Source organism: Sphaerodactylus townsendi, unplaced genomic scaffold (assembly GCF_021028975.2).
Source record: "Sphaerodactylus townsendi isolate TG3544 unplaced genomic scaffold, MPM_Stown_v2.3 scaffold_18, whole genome shotgun sequence".
Taxonomy (NCBI): domain Eukaryota; kingdom Metazoa; phylum Chordata; class Lepidosauria; order Squamata; family Sphaerodactylidae; genus Sphaerodactylus; species Sphaerodactylus townsendi.
The window spans coordinates 1,397,059-1,416,434 of NW_025950341.1; the positions used below are offsets into that span (position 1 = coordinate 1,397,059).

At 41.4% G+C, this 19,376-nt stretch overlaps 1 protein-coding gene across 1 annotated transcript in view; it reads left to right on the forward strand.

Moving 5' to 3' along the window:
- Positions 1-14,197: 14,197 nt before the first annotated feature.
- PDC (phosducin) overlaps positions 14,198-19,376 on the forward strand; it is a 29,596-nt gene continuing 24,417 nt past the window's right edge. The window contains exon 1 of the mRNA XM_048482501.1: positions 14,198-14,344. The gene's annotated coding sequence lies outside the window, so the exon portion shown is untranslated. The remainder of the gene's footprint in view (positions 14,345-19,376) is intronic.

The window sequence follows — 19,376 nt, forward strand, 5'->3', positions numbered from 1 at the left end:
CACAACATTAATCAGGTGTGGTTGTGCAATAATATCATTGAGAGCAAGTTCATTATGAGTGAAAGCAAGAATGGGCAATACAAAAAAACAGTGAATATTTTAAAAGGTGTGCCAAAAACACTGAAAACGATAAGTGCTTTTTGATACTATTTGACCTATTCTAAATTAATACCAATGAAACAATCAATGTCTGAATTATCAAATTCATCCATTTAAATCTCCTTAGATATTATCTCCACATGAAAAAGCTTGTGCATTAGAGTCTGGGTTTCAAGCTTAGCAAGAGATGCAAGTGATGGAAGAATCCTAATAAGAATATATATTTCCCTAGAGCCAGCATGGTATAATAGTTAAGAGCTGTGGACTCTGATCTGGTAGAACCAGGTTTGATTCCCCACTCCTCCACTTGACCTTGGACCAGTCAGAGTTCTCTCAGAACCCACTCAGCCCATGCAGAAGCAGGCAGTGGCAAACTCCTCTGAGGCCCGTTCCACATGGGCCTTTGCAGCAGCTGCACACTGATATACATGATGCTAGTGGAGCCCCGGGACCGTTCACATGCTCCCAGCAGTCCCAGAGTTGTTGCAGCCTGTGGAGGCGCCTTCGCTCAGAGGCGCCTCCATTGTGTTTGGAAACTTACCTTCTCTTCCCTGCGCAGCTCCACAGGGATGAGGGGTCACCCCTGCCATGGCAATGTCTCGGGGGTTGGAGGGCAGGAAGCGTGTCCCCTTGTCCCTGCCAATTGTGCAGGAAAGAGAAGGTAAAGTGGCAAACAGAATGGAGGCACCAAAAAGTGGCGCCTCCAACTCAGCACCGGGTACAAAATGCTGTTTTTTCCAAAACAGTGTTTCCTTGCCAGGTGGGGGGGAAGCACGGTGCTGCCTCATTGCAGAGATGGCAGCTGTGCGAACTGCATCTCTGGAATGGTGCTTTTACCATTCCAGGGGCACTGTGTTTGGCCCGTGCAAAGTTGGCCTGAATGTCTCTTGCCTGGAAAACCCTACCATGTCAACTGTGACTTGACAGAACTTTACACACAGAGAACAGGTATATCACAGGATGCTCTTACTCACTGTAAAATTATGTACTGCACAATGTCTGTGAATCTAATAGCAGCAGGACAGGTTTAGAAACTGACGGATTCAGAATACATCATTTTACCATGATGACATAGTAATTGAGATGTGCACTTTCAATGACAGAGATTACCCAACAGGATCACTGAAGCACAGGAGTCCAAACACACAATTTGTAAAAGGATAAAACAAAAATAAATATACACAGAACATGAAATTGCAAAAGATTAGTCCAGCAATTCCTCCTTTATGCTTTCTCATTGTTTATGTGGCAAGCTCTCATCATGTTTGAGCTCTTCAGCATTAAACTTGAAGCACTCTTTTGTAAGGAAGGTACAGTTATGTATTACTACTGATACTACAATACTCACTATGCAGGTTTGCACAATTTGTGCTGATACCTTACTGGTTTCTATTTGTGCTGTTGCCTGCAGAAAACTGTGTGCACAACTCCATATGAATATACTATAGAGATCAGCCAGTGCTTCCAGTTCTTTTTTTCCAAAACCATGTTACATATGTTATAAAACTGAGCTCCACAAATAGCACAATCATGTGGCAAAGCTATTTGCTAGATCCGTGGTGGCGAACCTTTGGCACTCCAGATGTTATGGACTACAATTCCCATCAGCCCCTGCCAGCATGGCCAATTAGCCATGCTGGCAGGGGCTGATGGGAATAGTAGTCCATAACATCTGGAGTGCCAAAGGTTCGCCACCACTGTGCTAGACCATACACTTCATTGCATGCTTGATCGTACTACCATATTTTTTCCCTTTAGTATATCTCAGAAAATGGAAAAACTAGCATTTTTCCAGAAAATGTAAGGGCTAGAATATGTGCTGTGTTTCAGTTTTCAGGGGGCTACTTGTATGTGGAGAGTTCAAGCATACAAACCCTCAAAATGCTACAGTCCAGCAGAACCTAAACTACATCAGTCTCCAAATTGTGATGCTTGGCACTTTACCTGGTTTGGCCCACAGTCAGTCATCTGAGATTTTTTAAAAGAGATTACCATGTGAAAGCCAATAAAGAGATTGAAAAATCCATTCTGAGTCCAGAGGAATTTAGAGGGGGAATGCTGGGTGGGTAGGTGGGACTTTGAACTCTAATTCTGGCCACATAATGTTGAAAAAACCAATGGATTTTTCCCCACTTCTGAAAGCTACCGCTTGCTTTTTCAGTATCCCACACTAAAAAGATTTCAAAAAATTCTTATGTGGTGAATCAGGGTGATGTACTCAAAGACCCCACCCTGACTAGAGCCCTTCCAGGAAGGCAAAGATCACAGTCTTACAGTAAGAGCACGACCAATGACTTTGCACCAGGACTGCTATCAGATTTAAGGCCCAATGTAGATCTAACGCATCATAAACATGAGCAGAGACTGGGTGTATCATGAGTGATTCCAAGGTGGGGTTCAAAATGAGTCACCTGTGAAGCATCCTAAAAACATTTTTGCTGCCACGTATACCAGCGCTAGGAGGCAACTTCAGCAGAAGACCTTGGCCTCAGGGTCCTGTTTGTTTGCCCTGCTTGAGAACTGGTTGGCCACTGTGTGAAACAGGATTGCTAACTGACTGGCCTTATTGAGCAAAGCTCTTCTAATCTCACTATACAGCACAATTTTTTTAAAAAAAATTACATTTCACCATGGTTTAATGATATTCAGATTTGCTGCCTTAAGTTTCTTCCTTTCCCTTATCTTCCTTTCCCTTACGGTATAAAGCAACAACATGGACTTCTCTTTTCCTTATTCATAGAGGATGTTGTTCTAACCATATTTTTGCCTGACAGCCCATAGCCATTGCACCAGAAGTGGCTTCAGAATTGGTGGGCCTGAATGTGGTCAACAAAGTCGCTTACAATTACGATTTCCAAACAATACTAGTTGCAATTGCTTCAAAGGAATCAGCATGAGCTCAACACTGTAGAAGGGCAAAACTCAATTTAGGACTGTACTGGGGAAAAGATAAAAACATCAAAAGGTGGAGTTTAGTGAGAAGCCGTGTAACAAAAAATGAAATTGAATCATGAACTTTGAAAATGCTAGTTGGGTCTGCTTTGAGTCAGAGAAACAACTGGAGCTCTCCAAACATCACATTATGCCATCAGAAACTGCTTCTGAAATGTGCATAATCTAAATGGGGTGAGTACAAGGAAAACATAGCTGGAAAATGTATACTTCACATATCTCCTAGACAGAGGGCATGATACAAGGTTCTGGGGAAAAGTGAGGAGCAGTACTGAGACCCAGAAAATTAATGAAGAGGAATTCAAGCAAATGCAGAAGAGACATTCTTTGCTCAGTAAAGTAGGCAAGAGGAGCTTATAAATGACCCATGAGAGCCATAAAACAAAGTAAAAGGAAAGCGAGGCTTTAAAGATGAAAGCTGGGAATAAAGTGATGTGGGCAAACCAAATACATTTGGTTGTAAGAAAATCAGACAAGTAGCAAAAGCTGAATAGACTTCAAAAGCTGGACATGGTTTATTGCAAGTAGGAGATTTCCTATTTAACACACCTATCCTCATGCACATTTGAAGAAAAACCACAAGATTTCAAGGAATGTCTGAGCGTAGCAGTGTAGAAAAGAGTATTACCAACAGAATTAATGTTCAGATAAGAGATTGCACAGAATTTATGAAGACTATTTCTTAATGGGAAACATAACTAGGGTTCAATCAACATGAAATGTGAAGTGAACTTATAAAAAAAATTGTCATCACACTGCAACCAGCTTATGGCAACCTCATAAGGTTTTCAAGAAAGAGACATTCAGAGGTGTTAAGCCATTGTCTGACTCTGTGTATGCCTTGTTGGTCTCCCATTCAAATACTAACCAGGGCCAACCCTACCTAGCAGCCAAGATTGGACATGATTGGACTAGTCTGAGCTATCCAAGTTAGGGCAAAGTAAATAAAGATGACCCTTACCAAGGGACAACTTTGCATTGTGTTATTATAACCATTTCGTGAGTCAGGTGGGAGGCAATTTTATCAAGCATCAGCATTTCTGTGTACAGTAAAATCCTCCATACAGGTTATTTATTTATGAAGTGACATTTATACCCTACTTTTCTACTTATGAATGGTACTAGCACCCCAGCTACCTTGTGGATGAGTGCTCATTCCGGGATGTTTTTTAATTAGATGCACAGGCTCTCTGTTTTTTTCCACACAGCAGAAATAAAGAGTGGCTGCGCCTAACACGCAGCTACCATTGCGGGAGGGAAGGGGCCCCACGAAGGCCATCTGCCCAGTTGTGGGCAGACAGCTAGGCTTCCCCAGCCTGGTTCGCGCATGCGCGGGGGCCGGGCTCTGATTGGACAATGTGCTCTCACACATTGTCATATATGTCATATATAAGGCCCTGTTTCAGGCCAGCAATCATTGCTCACCCTCCCGTTCCCTTTAAGCTGGTTGTTATTAAGTGTAATATTGTCATAGCTGTTTGCCGGTTGCGCATGGGGGGTGATCCGCTAAAAGGGGGAGATAGGGGAGCTCACCTGTTAGTACACCTCCTTAAGAGATAGGGGTAGAGCAAGCCAATGGATGGGACGCCCCGCGGGTGTCTTAGGTGCTTGCGCCCCTAGTGGGGGGTGGAGGGGGCTCTTTTATACCACCCACCCCCGGAGGGCTCTGGTCTGGGTCTGCATTGGAGGGAGAGGGGAAGGGTGGCATGCAAGGGAAGGGAATGAGGGGAGGCATGAAAGGGGAGGAAAGGGGTGGGGCCCCAGCATCTGGACCTAGCCCACCCACCCTAGTGGAGTGAGGGAGAGGGGAGTGAGGGGTGGCATGCAAGGGAGAGGAGGAAAGGGGACTTCACTGGTCTGGTATGCCTCACTCTAACTTTTCGCTGAGATACAGATTCCTCCAGCAGGCGGGTTGGAGTAACCAGTTGACTCTGGGGGACAGCACTCAGGCTGCCCAGAGGCTTGATCACCTCCCCATGCTGCACCATTGTGCTTTTATGTGCCTTCGCTCAATAAATTCTACGGCTATGGCCTGTTTTCTTATCCACACATACAGTTGTCTGGTGTTTTATTGTAGTGTTGGGAGCTTGGGTAATCTGAGTGAAGGGGACACACCTCTACCCGCATAATGTTTTGCAGACGTTTTTTTAAAAACTCATTATGACTTTATGTTTTCACCCTGTGCAGAGAGCACAAACTTTGGCTTTTTCCACACTGCTGACCAATGAAGCTCTTGTTAGTTTTATAGTTGTGCCCACCATTTTGTGTGTTACTACAGAGATTATCCTGCTTCTGCAGTTTGGTGAAGTTTGTCCATGGAGGTTTCTTCTGCTTGCAGCTCATTCATGTGTAATTTCACTGTAAAAAGAATGTGAATAAAATTTGTTTTGCCTGACAATCCCCACTCACATGTTGTTTTTCCTTTTTTGGTTTTTGTTTTGAAGGGGATATCTGAAAAGCTATGATGACCCAAATACACAAATATTGGAGGTTCTTGTGCAGGTACAACTGCAGCGAACATGAAAGTAAAAAGCTGGGGAGAGGGAGAATGAAAGCATCTCCTGCCTATTTTTGTTCACAAAGGCAAGCAGGAGATGTCTTCAACCCATCTTGAGGAAGAAAGATTGCTAGTTTAGCATTTTTTTAAAAGCCCGGGTTGAGAGAAATAAAACATTCTGAAGATGTTTGGGGGGAGAAAGCTGTGCAAACCTTTTCCACAAAATGCTTCTTGTAACATCCTCAAGATGTTATATTTCTGCTGTGTGGAAAAGACCTCTGTATCATTCTACACATGGTAGTTTACAGAGAACTACACCAAACATAAAGTAAAAGTATGAAGTGAAATGTGTGGTAAAATGGTGGTTTATATCCAACTACTCAACAGAGCCAGATTGGACTTCTAAAATAGCCCAGGAAAAAGCTGAGCTGGGACCACCTTGCTCACACACAGCCAGTGACAACATTCAACCAAAGGATGAGGAAACAGCCTGTTATCACCACTGCTGGCTGGGTCTGAATCTGGAAGTCACTGTGGGATTGTCAGCACCATTAGACTTGCTCCTGCTTGTCAGCAACCCACTGGGAACTTTTCTAGTTCTAATTCTAAAAAATTGAAGACAACACAACAAAAGCCAATCTGCCACATCCTGTCATAAGGTTGTCCAACTTATAAAGAAAAGAAGATGTGAAGAATGGACAACATGAAAAGTTCTCGGGACAGAAAAGGTCATCCAGTTCAGCACCTGTGAAGCTAGACTTCATAGTTTACAAAAGGAAATGGGGTTTTGTCCAGTCCATGAGTCAACAAATGGAGTGAGACCATATACTGGTCAAAGTGAGGGTGTGATGATGACAAGTCTTTGATGATAACATTGGCTGGGAATATTCTCTCAACCGAGTTTTATGCTCAGTCAGAATTCACGCGTAAAACGTTTTGTTTACATAAGTTTTAATCATAAGCACACAGCAAAACTTGATCTGAACCCTTCATTGAACTTTCAACAATAGAAGCAGATTGACCAGGTAAATTTCATTTTATTTTATTGGTTTGAAGTGGCTTCCTCGTTCTTCCCATTCCTTGCTCACCAAAGTACACTTTAGGTTGTGAGAGCCCCTGTCTTTTAAACATCCTCTGTTTTACTTTCTTGTGCGTTTTACTATTATTGAATTCTGATTCATTAACTGGCCTCATTTCCCAGTTCACGGGTAGTCTGTTTTGGATCATTTTGATGGATAAGTATGTAAAGCATTAACTACTCCTTTCTGTATCACATTATGTACAGTCTTTCAATTAATGTTAGTGCTAGATATGTTTGCAAACCTGAAATCACCACAATAAACTCTACCATTCCCTTGTTATATCTAAATTGCATTGCAACCTTAAAGAAAAGGATATAGTCAGTATAAGATATAGCCATTACATCTGAGTATTTTACTTTAAGTTTGAGAGACAGAGTGAACATGAACACTAGTATCTAACAAATAGTTTACCCCCATTGACTTCAAATCCTTTGCTGCATTTTATTTAATTATTGTTTCCAACCATCATTTGTGTCTTTGGCTCATTATGCAAGGAATGCTTACCTTGGAATTATTTACTGTGCTGTAGGATTGTAGTGGGGTCTCCTTGCATTTCTCTGTTTACACACAAGGAGCACTCTACTACCTGCTGTGCAGCTTAGCTGCTGAACTCTCCTGGGTCTGTTTTTCCTGGTTCTCTTAACTCCACCCATCAACTCACTCTTAAAGGCACAGAGCCGCAAGATTGCTGACTTTCTATCAAAGCCCTTTGAATTACTGTTACATCGATATTGCTTTTATGTTGATATTGTAATCCCTTTCCAAAAATAATCCCCCCCAATGAAAGAAGCAAAGCAATTTCCTGGACCACACTCTGGTGAAGAAGGGGACCATGACCTAGAACTGATATTAACCCGCCCCCCTCCACAAATATACATATTTTCTGTTGCTCCCACAGCCACAGGAGGAGAGAGAGGCTTGTTATTTCAATATTCCTTGGTATTTCAATATTCCTATATTAGATCTATCATTATTTTGTCAGCTTTAATATGGTACAGATTTTTCAGTTGAAATTAAGTTTTTAAAAGCCCTCCCTATCATTGGGGAGGGTGGAAGTAGAGCAGGCAAGCCAGGGTGGAGCAAAAAAGCCAGAAGCAAAGAATAAAGCAGGAGAAAGGGTCACTCTTTGCCCACTCTTACAAACAGCAGAGATTGTGGGATCTGCCACACAGTGAGTGTGAGAGGGAGGGAAAGGTATCTGTAACAAAAGCTCTGCCTCAAAGAGAATCTCCCTTCAGTGTAGGGCAGTGCACCACTGTATAATCAGCATTTGTCAAAGTACTGCTTTCATTCCTATCCATTTTTCAGTCTGTTGCCCTTCCTCATTTGGTCTATACTGACTTGCATATTGTCTGTCATATTTTCCTGGTTTCTGGCATTTCCAAAGAGCTATATTTGCTCTGGCCTCTCTGAAGGACTATCTCTGAAGGACTATTTCTCCCTTTATGAACCCATAATCCGTAACTGAGCTCAATAGATCTTTGGTAAGTGTGCCTTTCACCAGAGTGGTGTCAGATCCCCCGGTCAGACAATATTCACTTTTATTGAAGACGTGTCAGGAATGTAGAAAGAGAGTTCTGGTGAAAACCGCACCATGCTCCTGATAATATGAGCGCAAGATCCCCACTCCCACGTGAGAAGCAAACAGTTCACATTGTCTAACCCAAGCTCCAAGGCCGCGACTAGAAGTGATAAAACTGCACCTGCCAAAGCAAAAGCGAATTCCCCTCCCACCCCCAACAGCCCCTTCATGACAAGTGGCATGCCTGACCTTAGTCTGTTCTCATGCCTTCTCCGTTGCCTCTTCTCACTTGTGAAACTAATTTCCTATGCAAATCTTGCACATCCTTGCATTGTCTGCTGTTAGGAAAGCTGTGGCTCATTTCGCACATGCAGAATAATGTACTTTCAAACTGCTTTCAGTGCTCTTTGAAGCTGGGCGGAATGGCAAAATCCACTTTCAAACAGTTGTGAAAGTGGTTTGAAAACTCATCATTTTGCGTGTGCGGAAGGGGCCTGTGATTTTTTAAAAAATCAAAAAGAATTTGTTTGATTGTTTTCTGAAGAACAACTGATGTGTGGGCTGGGGAATAATTGGTGTGTGGGCTGTTGCCATTGTTTCATTCTTTTAATATACTTTAGTGATATGTTTTTTGTGAAATCATTATTATCCTTCTTGAGGTCTGATGAAGAAATGTAGGTTAGAAATGGTTTAAATATATATAACGAAAAAAAATACAATCCAACTATGCTACAGATGCCTGAAGGAAAATCATGCTAACCAAAAAAAAGAAGCAAAATTACTATCCAAAAGACATTGACTCTTAAATGTCCCATATATTTTGAGGAGTCATTATGAAGCATAATCCATTTATATACAACCGGCCAACTCAGACTGTGGAGTAATGACTGCTGACATTTAAAACCAGACTTGGCTCATCCTACTGGGAGTGGGTATGGCTGATGAAAATGACATTATTTTGTGATGCAAGAAAGAGACAGATTATGGATCCACTGAAGATTTCTTATAATGCAATCATATTTTAAAATACCTGTGAATATTGCCAATGAGTTCTTGCAGTAGACATCACTTTTAATCACTTCCTGGCACATAGAGATAACTCCTTTTTCATGTCTGCCTCTAAGCTTTGCCTACATTTTTCTCCCTCATTATTCCATCTGTGTTTAATTCCTGATTGCCCATATACTTTTAAGCTTAGTTTTGTATAAAAATCCCTTTCCAGTGAAGTTTATCCACCTGGGTTCAATCAAGCTGAAACTTTTTCAGACCCAGAGCACATAAATGGATTTCCATATGCTTAACTCTCTTGTATTTACACAGATAACAATAGCTAATCCTAAAAACACTTTCCTGGGAGTGAGACCCATTGAGTGAAATATCTAGGATCGTCCCACGTATCACTTACTTCAAATAAATGTGGACAGGGATCATGCTGTCCATAAATGATTCTATTAAGTGCTGGAAAAGAGCAGGGAAATATCCTGAGATGACCAGCTATTCACCTGAAGCCACCCTTAAAACGCTTTGTTGCAGGCAGGATCTTCTGTCATTATTTTCCAACCTTCATCATCCCTGTTGATGATTCTTTGGTTTGTTTTTTTATAGCATATATATGTACATGCTGTTTTGGTGCAACAGATGTACACTGAATTGCCATGCATTTTTGATGAGAAGAAAATCAGCCCAAAGAAACCAAAGACGGACTCACAGGTTTGTGCGCCACAAGGAAAGCAAAACTGAAATAGAGACATTAGAATGGAATGGGAGAACTTGAGAAATTAATTCACATCACTCAGTTGATTACAGCATTTTTCTCCCAGCCCGGCTCTGATAACAGAAGTTAATTAGACTTGGAGGTGAAGGAAATGCAGTAATTATCCAAGCACTTGGAAATAAGGCATGGGCAGGGCTCAGCTCACTTTCTACAGCGTGTTTTGGATTGCCTGGTCGTGTTCAATTTATTTGAGGATCAAGGATCAAAACCATTCATATGGCATCTTTGCTGTCTATATTGGGTGACCTGTAGAAGTGCCAAATAACATAAAGGATTTATTATGTCTGCGCTATTTGATTTTCACATGTTTCTGACAAAGAAGTAGGTTGTATTTGAGATTTTGTATGCAGTAATGGAGACATCATGTGACAAAGCATCCAGTCTTCTCTCTTTTTTAATTAGGCTTGCCAACACAAGGTTGGGAAATATTTGGATTTCTGGGGTGGAGCCTGAGGAGGGTAGGCCCTGGGAAGGGGAGGAACTTCAGTAGGGTATAATGCCATAAAGTCCACCTTCTGAAGTGACAGTTTTCTCCAGATGAATTGATCTCTGTTGCCTGAAGATCAGGAATAATCCAAGGTCTTCAACTACCACTGGAAGTTGGCAACCTCATTTACGACTGATAACAAGAATGTTTTGCATGCTGTAATCATGATGATTTTGTGCCTCCTATTTATATACATTAAAGGATATTTATTTTGTTCACATCTTACTGGTTTTCATATATTACATTTGTTATTCCTATAAATTACTCTTTTTTGGTTTTTTGGGGTTTGGGGTAGGTTGTAGGTTTATTCTTTATTTTTCTTTTCTGGTTTTTTTTTGCCTCTAGGTGAAAATGTTCACCTTTTAATCTTGTTCACTACTACTAGTTCCCTCATCTTTGATTCCATACCCACCCCCTTCTAATTATTGAAAACACAAAGCTCCTTTATATCATATCAGAGGCGTAGCTGGGCCAAACTGCACCCAGTGCACATTCTATATTTTTCCACCCCCTGCAGCGCCCCCCCCCCCGCAGCGCACCCTGCGGCACCCTTCCTGCGGTGCCCCCCCTTCCCCCTTCCCACACTTACCTTAGTTCCTTTCCTTTTTCAGAACTTGTTCAGGCTACAAAAGGCCTGTTCTCTGTAAAAACGGCCTGTGAGCCCCAAGGTCTCTTGAGAACTGTAGTTCCTCAGGCCATTTTTACTGTGAACAGGCCTTTTGCAGCCTGAACAAGTTCTGAAAAAGGAAAGGAACTAAGGTAAGTGTGGGAAGGAGGGTGGGGGGATGCCACAGGGGGGGTGTCATGGAGGGGGAGGGGGAAGGGGCCTGGGGGCGATTTTCTACACACCCCAGGCATGCGCCTGGTGCACAGCGCACCCCTGTCCCCTTGTAGCTTCGCCACTGTATCATATTATTGGTCCATCAAAACTAGTTGTATCTACTCAGTCTGGGAGTGATTCTGAGGGGCTTCTGACTGAGGTCTTCCACTTGACCTGCTACATGATCTTTTTAGCAGGAAATACTGGGAATTAAACCTGTGACTTCCAGCATGAGGAACAGATACTTTACCACTGAGTCATGGCCTCTCCTCATATTATTTCTTTTCTCTTTTTCTGGTACAAATAAACAAATGCACATCAGAACTACAAAATGGTGTATTTTTAAAAAGCTTTCAGTGATTTTGATTGTAAGTTGATGTTTATTGGTGCTGTTCTGTTTATACAGCATTTATATGTATTTGCATTGTATTTGTGTTTATAGAATTTTTAAATGTTGTAAGCTGCCCCAAGACCCCTATGGGGAGAGAATATTAGGTAAGTCAATTAAATAAAATCAATAATAAATAAATAATTGTGTTTATTTTGTCAAGTGATCTCAAGTCATTACAAGTCAGGATACTATAATGTCACACAGCCAGTGAGAATTGGCTCTGAGCTAAAGCCACTGAATTTCACAAAAATAACTCAGAGCAAGGACAATGCTTCTGAGTATGCAAACACTTTCACAGTAATCTCTGAAACAAGTGCTAGGGAGGTGAAGTGAATGCCTTTCAATACTATTGAAACTTTACCTATCCCCCTAACCCTGCAAAAATCAGCAGGCAACCTTGGCTTCATCCTAGTTCTAATAAATGCAGAGCTCAGTTCTATAGGTTGTATAGAAGTGCCCCCTTTTGGCCTGAAATGGCAGCTGAAGTAGAGTTTTGCAAGACATCTATGATCCATCCAATAATCTCTTAAAACAGAAAAAAAGGGGGAGGAATGATGAGTTTTTAAATTTTCATATTCCAGCAGTTTTTTTTACTAGTGACCTGCCTGTTGCACATATACTCAATTTGGAGCAGACCTTGTCTTGATAAAAAAAATCAAGCTTGGTTGGCAAACCAATACAAAGTCCTTTTTGTAATATTGTGATGGGACATGCTAGAAGAGCAAGTAAATCAAGATATTCTGAAAAAGAACATTGCCAAGATAATATTGTCAGTCCAGATGAGAAAAGCATGTTGCTAACCGACACAGTGGATGATCTGCTTTAATCTCCCTTAGGCAGAACTCAAAAATCTGTTCTGAAGATCAAAGTTCTGTGATAGGCATCAAAACCAGCCTTTCCATTATCATTTAATGAAGCCTTCTTCTGAAATATGATAGCCGACTCCCAGCAGAAGATGCTGCCCAGAATGGGGGTGCTGGTGACAGGGGATGAAAATGCACCCAACCCTCCTTCCCTCTTTTTTTTTAAATTATAATAATCTTTATTCAGTTTTAATTTAAAAACAAACAATAAATAGCAATTTCTACTAATCATCACCTCTATACGAATAACATACCCACATATAAATTTTCAATCTTAATATACATACATAATATACATACTTCTATAACCAAATTCATGACTTCACCTTGTCGTTATCAATATTTGCCTTAAATTTCATTAACTTTTATTCTTCTAACATTATTATTCATTATTTATAACTTTGAATCCCATATTAATATTCTTCTTCTTTCCTTCATTTCTTCTAGTTCTTGATGACCTGTGTGGTAGAGAATCAAGGCCCCCAAAGGGGCTGTGCCAAACCAGAGGCCCATGGGCATGATGGCCTAGCATGAGCACTGAATCAAGCATCACAGTTGTACTCCAAATTACACCTAGCAGGTTGACTCTTGCCCTGATTGTTTTCCAGCATACCAGGGGCGTACCTGCCATGGGGACATGGGGAGTCAAATGTCCCTGGGAGACCCCATTTAAGCACGTGGAGGGCGCAAAAAATCAGGTTTGTGTGTGTTTTGTATTTTAAAGTGTTTTTTCCAGTTTTTGGCCTGCAGGGGGCACAGTTTTTAGGCTAGCAGCACCAAAATTTCAGAAATTTTTCGAGATACTCTCCTGATGATACTTTCTAGATTTGGTGAGGTTTGATTCAGGAAGTCCAAAGTTATGGACTCCAAAAGGGGGTGGTCCATCCCCCATTGTGTCCAATGGGAGCTAATAGGAGATGGGGGCCACACCTTTGAGGGTCCATCACTTGGGTTCCCCTATTCCAAACATCACCAAACCTGGGTGGTATCATCAGGAGAGTCTCCTAAAGATACCTTGAAATTTTGGTGCTGCTAGCTTAATAATTGCACCCCTGATAGCAGGCACCCTCCAAATTTTTCCCAGATTCTCCTTTTAAATCCACCCCCTTCGACATGGATTTAAAGGGAGAATCTGAGGTCCGCAGTTTAAACATTGAAAGTGATGCCGTTTCAGGGTGGGAGAGAATCCACTCCAAAACAACATCACTTTCAATGTTGTTTTAACTGGGGACCCCAGATTCTCCCTTTAAGGTGGATTTAAAATCTGGGCTCCCTAGTTTAAACACCATTGAAAGTGATGCTGTTTGGAGGTGGATTCCACCATCACTTTCAATGGTGTTTCTGTAATAGCTCCACCCTTAGGAATGGAATACTCACACCTAATGAGAACACAAGTATTGTACTCACTAAATATTAATAAAATTGGTAAGGAATGTTTAATTCATATTTTATGTGCATGGTGCCATTGGGAATAATAGTAATAGTGTCTCTTGGGCCTTCAGTTAACCAAGCCCTCAAGCCCACAATACTGAATTGCTTTCTGTAACTCAGGCTAGCAAGGGTTATTTTTCCCTCCCAATTCTATCTTTGTAGTAAATCCTTCAAATCCCCAGGAAGTCTAGCATTTCATTGGTCCAGGCTAATTAGCAGAATTTGCTAATTCCTTTATCATGATCCTCTTACCTATTCAGTGCTATTTCTGCTAGGGTCATTGGATCCAGAAGTCTAAATCTCTACCCGGATCTTCCTACTTTCAAGCATAAGGCAGCTAGGGACTCACATTTCCCTCTGCTTCAATCTGTGAAGGACATTGGTGGTTACGCCAGAAAAAGTGGACATAGCACCTGAACGCACCAGGTAGGTTTCTTTATGTTATTATTTAAATTTATTTATTGTATAGTATTGTATGAACATTACATTTTTGCTAGACCCTGCCCTAAAGCATTTTATAAATCTTTGGGTTTATGGATCTTTTTTACTTTAATTGGGAATATGCTATGATTTTTATATTTTTGTAGGTGTTTGTGTATGCACTGAAATAGCCAAGGTGTAAACGCTAGGAATTTTTTTAAAAAAAATGCTACTGCCTATGCATAAATATGTTTATACACACACATATCCCAACTGCTGTTCCTAGAAAAGAACACATGTATTTGAAGGGGAAATCCAATTCATTTCATTGAAAGTAACTTCTCCTAAAATGTGTTTAGGACTTGGGCATTAATACAACACTAAGTTGAATTATAAACTTGTATCTTTGCACTGTTTACTAAAATAGTAGGATAATTAATTAAAGATGCCTGCTTATCAGGGAGGATTGGTAGTGGGGTTTTTTAAAAAATAAATTTTATTGAATGTTACAGAAATTAAAATCATTAACAACAGAAATTCCAATCTAACAATGATCTACCAAAACCTTCCTATTGTGGATCAAAGTGTTAGTTAACACTTAGTTAACACAGGAGGCTTCTTTATAGGACAAACTGCTGTAGATCAGGGAATATGGAGACAGTGACCATAAGAATCCATGCTTCACTAGCACTTGCTTATAAAGTTACAAAGAAAGTTAAAAGAAATACTTACAGACTTGGAAACCCTTCTACTCATTCCAGTTTCCTTCCGTGTTCTTCATGCTCACAAGAAACAGAGTCACCAACCTCCAAGTGATCTCCCAGAATTACAATTAAGATCTGATCCCCTAGAGAAAATGGCAGCTTCAGAGTAGGGACTCTATAGGATCTAAGATCGAGTGTGGTCCCTTGCCTCCTTAACCCATGAGCATGCTGGGCAGTTGCCCAGGGGCTCCACAAGTTGCCCAGGGGCCCCATGCTAATCTATGTATGCTGTGACTTTCTGTCAATAAATAAATGAATAAATACTAAACTACGGTATATAAGCTATAAATATTTGTTATTCAGCATGTTTAGCATATTTAGCATGTGTTTTACAGAATATGGTAAACAATATTAGCGTCAATTTTTATAACAACATGTGGATGTTGACATTTGCATCTGATTTAGTGTCACACTCACCTCTGCAACCACACATGTACACAATGCTTTGTCCAGTGGCCCACAATGCTGTTAAGATAGCCCTGCCCTAACCCTCTCTCCAGGCTCCACCCCCAAATGACCAGGAATTTACCAACCTAGAGTTGGCAACCTTACCAAGAAACCACCATGGACGGAAAAGAACTCCCCAGAGGGACAACTAATCAGGCACAGGGGACTGTAGCTTGACTGCATTCTCTTTTGACTGGATCAAAACCATAGTGTTTGTACAAGTGGACGGGTGGGTAAATCTGAACTGTCCATTGTTTTGCCTTCTCTGCAAGGCAGCAATGAGAGAAATGACTGCGATTTTGTTATTAAAGATATGACGACTTATTTGCTGAGTAAAAAATGGCACTGATCTTAAGTGAAAAAGCCTTGCCGAGTAACTAGTATTTTACTGGCCCCACCTGTAAAGCCATGTTCTGTTATTGGTACTGTGACCTGAAAAGCACATAAACTTTAGATCCTCCCTGGCTCCACCTTAATTTCATCCCTGGCCTGCCTAATTCCTCTCCACCCCATCTTATCAGATTTCACCCTGGATCCACCCTGTCCTAGCAAGCTCTGCACTGCTCTAGGCTGCAGTCCTACCCAAGAGTATTTTTAAATAAAAAAAAATGAGCAAACCTAATTGTTAAGGTTAAATGGATTACTAAACACCCTGCACTCCTTGCAAGCTCATCACATTTTTAAAGCATTGGGTTGGATGCTGCAGATCCATTCTACTAGAGGAGATGCTTTCCTTTGGTACAAGAAGTCTTCCTCTGACACAAGACTATGTTAGGAGAAGGTTTCTTGCATTGGAAGACCAAGCCACCCTAGCAGAACAGATCCTCAGGATCCAACCCATCCTTTTAAAAAAAATCTCCAATGTTGTTGGTAAAAGAGTGATTCAGTTTTGATCTTGAAAACCATTACTGGGGGGAGATCAAAGGGTTAATACGTTGCTAGCCTTTTATGCGGTGGTGAGTTTCAGCCTATTCGCGCCAGTTCTATAGAACCAGTAGGTAATTTTTGTCTAGTTCAGAGAACTGGTTGTAATCCCACCACTGACTCCTTTGGAACCAGTTGTTAAATTATTTGAATCCCATCCCTGCTTTTATGTGTATACACTTGCTGCTGTAACCTATTTTTATATTTGTTATAGCGAAACAACAAACTTCTGATAATTTTTTTAAAAAAATACACAGCAAGAGACTGCCTTTGTAGAATTCTTGTTATGTTTCCACTGTATCTTTAAGTAAAAATTATACCCGGGGCATGAAGTCAGTGGGGTACATCCATTGGTAAAAAAACAAGGAGAGGGTCAGCAATGTTATGATAGGGGTCACCTCTTTTAAATGAAATTGTTCTTAACTAATTTTGCTGTGAATTGAGTCCTTGCTTAAGTTTTGCCTCCAAGCCTATCCAATGCTACTTCATTACTGTGAATGTTACAAAACCATAAGCAACAGTTTCTAAAGATTGCAGATGGTCAACCATAATGTGAGATAACTAAGAATTTATCTCAGATGAAGTATTTGATCTTGCTCCAATGAAGACAACTAGAGATTAACCCTAGATTAAATGCAGCAGGTTCATATCTTTGACGCTGTCTAATTATAAGACATTTAAACTTAAATTTGGAGATTTCTAATTTGCATCCATATATATAAATTTCAGTGAGGATATGAAATATCTTGAATAGTGACATTGGATAGTGTGGGTTTTCCAGGCTGTGTGGCTACAGTTTGGTAGTTTTTGCTCCTAATATTTCACCAATGGTTGGTTTCTTCAGAGACATGTCACTGTAAGAGGTGTTTCTCCAAGGCACAGATGCAAGCAAAGCCTACCAAACTGTTGCCTGAAAAACCCACAACATCCACCTAATTCAAAGCCTTTTGACAGTACAGTGACATTACTGCCTTGTAAGCATTCCCATACAAAACTAGCAAATAGGAGAAAATTCAGAGATTCGCCATGCTGACAGTCACTTACATGAAAATGTCATCATTCTGTGGTGAATGATTGAGAATGATTGTAATATATGCAGTGGCGTATCTACCTAGGGACAAGGGGTACCCCTTGACCCTGGGTGCCACTCTTCTGGTCACGTGGGGGGGGTGCAAAATCGGCCCCCCACGTGACCAGGAAGTCCTGCTGCCTCGTCGTTTTCAGTGCCTCGACCCCATCTGTGTCAGTCGAGGCATGCAAAAACGACGAGGCAGCAGGACTTACTGTTTCCAAGTAAGAAAGGGGCTTTCCAGCAGACTTATGTGAGTTGTTTGGGATTTGACACAGCACAGTGAAAAGCAGCGCCATAATTTCAAAAGAGGACATGACAAAGTGTTTGAAAACTCATTGGCAATCTAACTGAAAGTTTGGCTGTTTCCACACACGTGCGGAAACGCAGCTCCACCGGCATGAATTGTGCCGGTGGAGACTTGGGAACCATTCACACGCTATCATGCGAGCAGCCCCAACTTTCCCCCCAGCTGGAGAGGCGGCTCCGCATGGAGCTGTCTCTCGGTTGTTCTTCTGATTCTGATTTTACCCAGCAAAGTTGCTCTTGAGGATTCTCGACTCAAGCCCACACTGCCCTCCGACCTCCAGGGGTCAGAGGGCAGTGTGGGCAGGTCTCTGCAGCCCTCCAGAGCAACGCTGGACAGGAAGGTCAGTGGAGGCGAAGGGAAAAGCGGTGGCATCCCGCCAGTGCGGTTTGCACCACGCCGACAGGAAGACGCCACTTTGCAAAAACCTTGCTCATTGAGCGGGGTTTAAAGCGGCACCTTCACACTGCTCCAGGATGGCCTGTGCAAACAGCATCCTAGGGAACAGTGTTTTTTCCAGCCTTAGAGCGCTGTTATTTGGCCGTGCAGAAACAGCCATAGATTTGAATCCTTGATAGAAACCTCCCAGCTCCGATTCTCCCATGGAGGTCTGCTGTCTGAAGCAATGGGGGAGTGAGGCTGACAGAATCCCAAATCTGTATATGAAATATGTTCTTTCCTGAAATGTGATTGAACACACTGAACACATGAAGCTGCCCTTTACTGAATCAGATTGCTGGTCCACTAAAGTCTGTATTGACTGTTCAGACTGGCAGTGGCTTTCCAGGGTCTAATGTCTTTCACACCACCTACAACCTGATTTTTTAAACTGGTGATGCTGCAGATTGAAACTGCGACTTTCAGCTGGCTGAGTGGATTCTCTATCTGGTTGTTGTGGGTTTTCCATGCTATGTGGCTGTGGATTCTCTATCACTGAACTATAGAGCAGCATCAGAGAGATTTGTGCTGCAGATTCATCCTATATTAAAACAACAGAATTCTGTTAAAAAGTCATACTGGAATATTCACATACATTTTTACGTCTCCCATAATGTTTTCAAAGTTGTCATTGCTGGACCAGTTTAACTAATAACTCTGGGAATAGGCCAGAATCTTTCCTAGGACTAAATATAGAAAAGGTTATTATTTTTTAAAAGGAAAAAAAGCCTCTCAGCTACAATATAAGTTCTGTGGTTTTCCATTTTATGGAAACCAAATAACAGCTTTTAAATAATTCCTGACTGGTTTTAATCTTTAACCCCCATACCTCTTCGCTCAGGGTGGGTTTACAATCTGAAAATAAACACATATGTACACTGAGACTTATACTACCTCAAAGGACAACAAGATTTTAAAGAGCTATGCTTAAGGGCACAATCTTTCCCTCCATGCATGCAGAACATATGCCAAGGAAGGAGGAAGAGACAGGGCCGAGGGAGTAGGCTCAGTTTTCTTCCCTACTTCCCCCAACCTTCCCTCACTTGCTTTTTTGCAAAGTCTACAGACCTAAGCATAAGGAAGCAGTTT